Genomic DNA, 9,473 nt, shown 5'->3' on the forward strand with positions numbered 1-9,473 from the left:
AGAGTCGATAATCTCTCCAATTTCTATCCATGTTCTTCCTCCTCAAGAGCCGATGATCTCTCCAATTTCTTTCCATGTTCTTCTCCATCAATGCATCTCCTGCATCGTGCTTGTCACCAACAACTTGAAATTAAGATTCATTACCAAAGATTACTCTCATTGCGCTTTTCTTCTTCTCAAGGTATTTGAATTTTTATGAATCTGCAACTGGTTTTCCAATTTGATTATTCTAGCGGGAATCTTGATTTGAATCACTCTTATTTGGGTTTTAGGTTTATATTATGCGTATCCGATTTATGTTTCTATCTATGGTTTTTTAGTAATCAAATCGAAATGGTGTTGATTCGTTCTGGATTTGACTGCGATTAACGAAATCAAACAAGTTGTTGGATGTGAAGCAAGGTGTAAACAAAGATGGGAAGACAGTCCTCTTGGGTGAAAATTCTTAAAAAAGTACCATTTTGATTGATAAAATGGTTAAAATTCTTTAAAAAAAAATTAAATTTGAAGATTGCTAAATAACTTGTATCATTTCAGATATTGACCCTTTGGTATAGAGCTCCAGAAGTCCTTTTGGGTGCTACTCATTATTCAACAACTGTTGACATGTGGTCTGTTGGCTGCATATTTGGTACTCATTATTTCTGAATTAATTAAGTCTATTATATATTAAGTCAAAAAAAGACTAGTGTGTTCTTCAAATTTGAAGGCAGCAGTAGTCAGAACACAGCCGATGGCATTGTTACCACCTACACATACTATGATTATACTTCTGGATTCATCCATCATTGCAATCTTACTGATTTGGAGGTACTAATTTTGATTTCTACTACCAAACTTTCTTATAATTCATCAACATTTAGGATCTTTACCCTAATTAAAATAAAATTTTGTTCGGAATCATATTGATTAGTTTTATTTTGCAGCATGATGCAATTATATTTCAACTATTTTTTAAAAGTATATACACATTATATCATCCTACTTTGCAAATCTGCAATAGGATCCTAATATTTGACTTTATCGGTTATATTATGAATCATGTATGGAATGGTGTTTTGAATATGTTTATCATGTATGCAAACTGCTTTATTTTTTCCTTTCTTTCGTGTTAAAATATTTAATAATTCTAACTTTTCTTAATTCACATTTTGTCATCGAACTTCCTTTGTCGAATGCTATTTGATTTCCGTCTTTATTGAATTGAAAACTGTTTTTTTGGTGAAGCTGTGGTTTACACTTTTTCCTTCATTAAAACAACAGTCACTGTCAAGGTGCATAAAACCAACATGTTGGAATATATCGATGTATTAGGCAACAATGTTTACAAATAATATGGATCATTTATGTTACAATCTCCTAAATGAACATGTATTCAATATATTCTGCCACATGGATCATAATATAATTTCACTTTCAATGTTGTCCCATATTATCATTAATAACAATTATATTTCAACTATTTTTTAAAAGTAAATACATATTATATCATCCTACTTTGCAAATCTACAATAGGATCCCAATATTTGACTTTACCGCTTAGGCTTTGGCCTAAAAGTTACTTCTTTATGTCTTAATCTTTGGCTTAAGCCACTGAGTTTGTTATTCCACAAACAAGATTCTATAACAATAATTTTTTATTATTGTTTGTAGCAAACTATGTTGACAAAGTCTATTATTGTCAATTTGTTTTAAGTTTAAATAACAAACTATGTTGACTAAGTCTATTATTGTCAATTTGTTTTAAGTTTAAAGGTAATTTCCTTAATCTTTGGCTTAAGCCACTGAGTTTTTTATTCCACAAACAAGATTTTATAACAATAATTTTTTTTATTGTTCGTAACAAATTATGCCGACCAAGTCTATTATTATCAATTTGTTTTAAACTTGAATAACAAACTATGTTGACTAAGTGTATTATTGTCAATTTGTTTTAAGTTTAAAGGTAATTTCCTTATGCCCAAGGGTATAATTGTCAACACGAGCACATACTCTATAAATTGCAATTTTTTCATGAATCTTATATTCTTATTTATGCAGATTATCATTCCAATTATACCGTCAATCAAAAACACTTTCCAAAATAATTATATGTATATTTATCATGTTTCAATACATAGAATGCAGAATCCTTTACATATAGGTAATGATATATATATATATATATATATATATATATATATATATATATATATATATATATATATGTATATATATATATATATAATATACGCAACCCTAATTAATGAGTTTTCACACCAATTATCATGGTATCGATCCTGACTACTGATCGCACAACGCACATACGAAATCATCTTCCTGTTTTTCCGGCGTTGCCATCAGATACACCTTTGTCATCGCCGATCAACAACATCAGGAACTCCAAAATTGTCGTTGTTTCTTTTTCATGTGCGTCTCCTATTGACCGTCCTTGCCTCCTACCTAGTTCACGGCCCACACATACATTGTGTTAACTCATCTTCTCGAGAATTAAACTATCGGTACAACACATTATCTCTTTCTTTAGTTAAGTAATTCGTTTGTTATTTTCTGCTTTTGTTAATTCTATTTTTTCCATTCCATCTGGCCCTTAAATGTCGACTTTGCCATCCTCGGGTTCCTCAAGTGTTCTTCCAGTACCTACAACAAGTCAGCTTGTATTCGCACTTACAAATGTTTATTCCAAATTCGAATTTAAATTATCAGTTGATGGATCAAAATACAAGCTATGGAAACGTATTTTTAAGGATATGTGCAAAGGGGCTAAGGTTTATTGGCACATTAATGGGAAATCCCTTACTCAAGGTGATGATGATGAGGATTGGGAAGCCATTTGTGACATCCCCAATTTCATGGCCAGAAAAGACCGATTTGTTTATGCTTTATTTAAAATAAGAGTATCCTTTTGAAGAATAATATTGCGGAATTTGTTCCCAAAAATATGATAAAGATATTATCAAAGCATTTCCGAAGAAATGTATTTTAATTATATTAAAAAAGTTGGGATGTCATCGTCAATAAAGTACATAAACATAAACGAAAAATAACATAGGCCTTACAACATCTATTATTCTAATGACCTATAATCCATAGATCTCTCATCCGATCATCACACATATGCTCTTATGCCACTATTTGTAATACAAGAAACTGAGTAGGTCAGGCTTGTGAGCCTGATGAGCACATAAGGTTTTCAACCCACAATAATTAAATTCTTTTATCTTCATCAAATCATTCAACCCGATTACCCGTTCCCGTTATCCTCACTTTCTGTCCCTAAAGAATCTAATTTAAGGGACATATCCTAATGATTATCATCGACAATACTGCTTAGGGGATTCCTCATCAATATATGTCAGTAAGGAAACCATGAGGGGGATGGAGTACACTTGGTGAACACGTCGTTCACAAACACCTACAGGGTGCGAGTTTGTCAACGTGCCACTAGACTGTCTAGAATAGTCCATGGTTGTGACATCCCCATTTCCGCGGCCAGAAAAGACCGATTTTGTTTATGCTTTATAAAAATAAGAGTATTTTTTTTAATAAAAATGTTGCGGAATTTGTTCCCAGAAAAAACATGATAATCGCGTTATCAAAGCATTTCTAAAGAAATATATTTTTATTCACTTTTAAAAACATTTGGGATGTCATTGTCAATACAGAAACATAAGCATAAACAGAACTTACATTTATTTACATTAGTGATCTACATCTCTTTTAAATCTCTCAGTGTAATGTGACTTCATATCGAAACCTGTGATACAAATAAACTGAGTGGGTCAGGTTGGGAAACCTGGTGAGTACATAGGGTTTTCAACCCACAATAATATAATTATTATGTTTTAACAATCAAACAATCAACCCAATTACCCATCCCCATTATCTTCTTTATTCTTAAGGATCTACCCTAAGAACCAGCTATTTCTCATTCATTCATTCCCTAAGGATCATCCTAAGGAAACAACATGAAGTCCATTGTTGCCAATGACACTTTGGTCAAGCGCAGCTGCTAATCTTGTCACTTAGGCGCAGCTGCCAGAATTGGGACATTTCCTATGAGGCCTTCTGCCGGTATTGACCTTTTAATGCCACTGTCATGGTCATAAGGCTCCCTATTAGGTGCAGTTGCCGATATTGTCCTTAGAGCGCAGCTGCTGGGACGTTTACCGTAGATCTAAAACATCTACGGGTTGTGGCGCAGCTACCAGTGCTCATCTATAGGGTACTAGGTCCACTGATGCCAATGTATACCTATAGGGCACTAGGTCCATGCTACTAATGTTCCTCTATTTCAGCTTTTATCCCTCATCATTCATCTACCCATGTTTTATCCAACATATCTTGTAGATATAAAATACGTTATATAGTTTACATCATTTAAAACATGTATAAAAATCTTTCACCAGCATAGACAGCAAGTATTCAGACAATATGCACACATAGCACGTAAATTTATAGTAAAATACTTCATATCTATGTGTAAGATGAAAGGGACCATGCACTCACAACACGTAATATATATTAAATACTTCATATCTATGTGTTAGATGAAAGTAACTATGCACTCACAACACGTAATATATATTAAATACTTCATATCTATGTGTAAGATGAAAGTAACTATGCACTCACAACACGTAATATATATTAAATACTTCATATCTATGTGTAAGATGAAAGTAACTATGCACTCACAACACGTAATATATATTAAATACTTCATATCTATGTGTAAGATGAAAGTAACTATGCACTCACAACACTTAATATATATTAAATACTTCATATCTATATGTAAGAAGAAAGTAACTATGCACTCACTTGAGAAGGTGGTGACTCGGTACTTGGACAACGCTTCGTTTACTTCAAAATAATTTCCTTCGACGAAACCTAGTATAGTGACTAATTATTAGTCTTATTATTATTATTATTATTATTATTATTATTATTATTATTATTATATAAGCGTTTAAACAATACTTTCCAACCACTATGTACGGACAAGGGCCAGACATAGAACACCGGAGGGAAGGACCATTTTGGCGTATAGCACTTCTGAAATCCAAAACCCCTATGCGGCCCTTTAAACTAGATTCCCCGTACCGGGAGTAGTTAAAAAGATATTATAACGACACTTATATAAGTCATAATAATAGCTCAATATTTATTATATGTTCATAATAACAATATTAATTTTAAATATAAACTATATTAAAATAGGGTAAACATAACTTACTTACAAGCGGGTTTTAGCTAGGAGTCGGGCTCTGTAGGGGCAGAACTTCGTCGCTGAATCTTTCTAAGAAAGATTCGTGCAGCGCTTCAGCGCTCACCTTACTATACTAAAACTACAGAAAGAGAAGTCGAATCACGAGGGACCGAAATGCTCGAGGGATAAGGAGAGAAAGACTCTTGAATCAAGAGAAGGTGCAAGAAATATGAGAGCCCAAGCCTCTTATTTATAGTAATTGAATTTACAAAAACTACCCTCCATAATTAATTAATGACCTTATAGTTATATAAACGACTAAACACCCCTTTATAGTACTATTTTAAACAGATTTAACGATTTTTGTGCTAAACTAATATCGAAAATACTCAACCATAGTCTTATAATGACCGCATCGTCGATACCTTTCTAATGATATATAAATTTGTATATATATATGTATACGTATATATGATTTATACTTTATTTTAATACGTAAATATGCTATTATATTTTATAACTCGTTCATACGAACTCCGTTTTTGACGTTCTTTATATCCACACGTAGGCGGGAACGTACCCTACAACTTTCGTTTAGACTCCATCGGCTAATTTTGAATTTATTTTTAAAGTTATATTTTTAACAGGCCGGGACAGGATTGGTCTGTTAAAATCTCATAACTTCTTCATCCGATGTCCATTTTTTGTCTGTCTTTTTATCGTTACGCTACTAATAATGAGATCTTCGATTCTCGTTTAGGTTGTGTCGGCTAAAAATCAATCCATCTAAAATTCGAATTTCGGGTTGTACACCGCTAATCCGAAACTTCGAAAAATCATAACTTCTTCATACGAAGTCAAATTTGGGCGTTCTTTTTATCGATGTTCTTAGTTTAACATATTCTACGACTTTCGTTTAGAGCGCTAAGGCTAAATCTCGCTCTATCATAAATTTACTATTTACGCTTCCCGGCGCCGTGCCGGTTCCGACGCGAAACTTCGACGGGTCATAACTTCTTCGTTATAACTCGGATTTCGGCGTTCTTTATATGTATGGAAACCTTGTGACATATTCTACAACTTGGTTAAGATTATTTATTCTAAATAATCTTTTTGTTGAAAAGTCGTTTTCGACCCCTATTGCCTTTAAATTGACTAGCCCGGATCTGCGGGCGTTACAATGGTCGTCATTTATACTCCGCTAGATGACTGGGTCATCTTTCAACATCGAGGCCTCTCATCATTTATTTCATCTGTCATCATCTATATCATCTACCCATCTTTACTCAATATATTGATAGGGATAAAATACATATACAATTTAAATCAAGTAAAACATGTATAAATCGTTCATCCAGCATAGATATCAAGAACACAGATAATATGCACGTATAACATGTAATTTATATTAAATACTTCATATCTATGTGTAAGATGAAAGTAACTATGCACTCACTTGTAAAAGTGATGACTCGAAATTCGGGCAACGCTTCACTTCTAACAATTGTCTTTTCCATTGACGGAACCTAGTATTATTATTGCTAAATTTTAGTCTAATATTTATTGCGATTAATTATTAGTCTATATTCATCATTAACTCAAAAGTCTACTTTCATGATCTATCAAGTAAGGAACAACCAGGTAGGATCAATATCAGAGGTAGAGTCTGTTTGATATATGAAGTATACTATTTGGAAAACCCACTTTAAACACCCCACTAAATCATAACCTAGACATCATCCCCATAAGTAGATCAATCAACATAACGAATTTAAACATAAGTTATACTTAAAGTAGGGTAAGCATAACTCACTTACAAGAGGGTTTAGCAAGGAACCGGGCTCTACGTGGGCAGAACTTCTAAGCCAAAAGTTCTTTTTCTCGCGGCCTTCCGACGCTCCGGGACTCGCTACTAACACCTAGGAGATGCTAAGGAAAGGCTTAGAGGGTTTGGGGTTGTTTGAGAGATAATGGGTTAGAAAGGTGTGAGGAATTGAGTGATTTGCACCTTCTATTTATAGCTGGAAATCTCATGAATGCGGGGCGTTCAAGAGATAAATGCAGGGCGCTCGCCTGCCATGTGTCGCCATCTCGTTCCAAGTCGTGGGGAAGAAGGTGCGACTCAGATTGTGCCACGTGTCACTCGCAGATTTAGCCTAAAATTAATTATCTTCTAAAATCCGTAACTTTCGCATACGAGCTCCATTTTTTACGTTCTTTATATCCACGCATATGTAGCAACGTGATCTACAACTTTCATTTACACTCCTTCGGCTAATTTTGAATTTATTTTTAAAGTTATATTTTAACAGGCTTAGACAGTTAAAATCCGTTAAAAATTCATAACTTTGTCATCCGACGTCCGTTTTCGACTGTCTTTATATTGCTGAGCTCCTATTAATGATATCTTAAAATCTCATTTAGGTTGTATCGGATAAAAATTGATCGATCTAAAATTCGATTGTTGGGCTGTATACTACTATGCAAAATCTTAGAAAAATCATAACTTTCTCAAACGAAGTCAGATTTGGACGTTCTCTATATGCATGCTCTCGATTTAACATATACTATGACTTTCGTTTAGATCGCTAAGGCTAAAAAGTAGCTTATCAAAAATTCACTTTTTAAGATACGTAGCGGCGTGTCGGTTTTATCACAAAACTTCGACGGTTCATAACTTCTTCGTTACAAGTCGAATTTCAATGTTCATTATATCTCTAGAATCCTTGTTATGACTATATCAACTTTCTTCATAGATATTGTGTCTATCTATTATTTTATTTTTGACACATATTTTTATTATTATTTTATTATATCGTTGTAAGCACATATGTTGCACATAAATCACTTAATACTCAAATAATTCTTCTTCATTACTTCAAAACAGGTTACAATTGTTGACCATAACTAGTACACCATCATAATAATGCTTAGTCAGAAATGCGGACGCTACACCATTGACTCTCGCGTCAATTCTCGGTTTTACTCCACTTGTCATGTTAATCTTTTGCAGAATATTTCTAGTGACAATTGCACTGCCAAGATCTTTGGGATAAACTAGCGAAATTCTTCCTTACTAACAAGATGTCACGCATGCTCCAACTTCAAGAGCAATTCTACAACACCAAGAAGGGATCCTCCACCATTACATAATTTTGTCACTCCCTAAAGAACTTGGTTGAAGCTCTTGCTAATTGTGATTCTACCATTGATGAGGTTGAGTTAGTTATGCAGATACTTCGTCAACTCCCGCCCTCGTATCACAACATATTTGATGTAATCACAAATACAAAACCTTTTCTGACATTTCTCGAGGCCAAGAACATGTTACTCATCCATGAATCTCATGAAGAATCGATTGATCTTAATGGTGATGCCACTTTCACATCTCTCACTGCATTGTACTCATTGAAATCATCAAACGGAAAATTGAAAAATAGATTTAATAAGGGTAAAAATAATGGGTGTTTTGCTCCCAAGGGGTAATTCTAATGTTTCTGTCAGTTCTAATTATGTTTCAAGTACCCATGGACTTCAAGGCCACAACCAAACTCTTTTTGGTGCTCAAACACCACAAGGCTCCTTGTTTTTCCAGCAACCGGGCTTACTTGGCGCTCTACCTATGACTCACGGACCTGCTATCATGAGACAGCCTCCTGCTGCCACTCAACAACAGCCATTTGTTGCTCTCGATCAGCAGCCTCCTGCTGTTTATGTTGCTACTGCCTTTGGTTCTCCCTCCACGTTTGGCACCTCACTCCACGGGTCTTCCCAACTGTTACCCAACCCTGTACATAACTTTTCTCAGCTACCACAATAGCCCCACTACCCCGGTCAACAACACCAGCCCCCTCGGGGCAATTCTCACCTGTTTTTGGAGCAAATCAACAGCCCTATCAGACATCTTTTGGTGGACGTGCTTCTCAACATAACCAACCACAGTACACGGATCTCGCCTCAGTTTTTCAGGCTATGTCGATCCAACCTCCACAAGACAACAATTACTACATGGACTTGGGTGAAAGCTCGCATATGACATTTAATCAAGGTATAATGCACTCCATTACTCCATGTAGCTCAAAATTCATTATGGTTGGTAATGATGCTCTTCTTCCCGCTCAATCCTTTGGTCAAACTTTTTTCCCTTTTCCAATAATAATCTTAAATTAAAAAACTTCCTCATATCTGATAAAACTGTTAAAAATCTTATCTCTGTTCGTCGTTTTACTACTGACAATTCTGCTTCTATTGAGTTTGATCC

This window comes from Lactuca serriola, chromosome 5 (assembly GCF_051521515.1).
Source record: "Lactuca serriola cultivar US96UC23 chromosome 5, Lser_US96UC23_V15, whole genome shotgun sequence".
Classification (NCBI taxonomy): domain Eukaryota; kingdom Viridiplantae; phylum Streptophyta; class Magnoliopsida; order Asterales; family Asteraceae; genus Lactuca; species Lactuca serriola.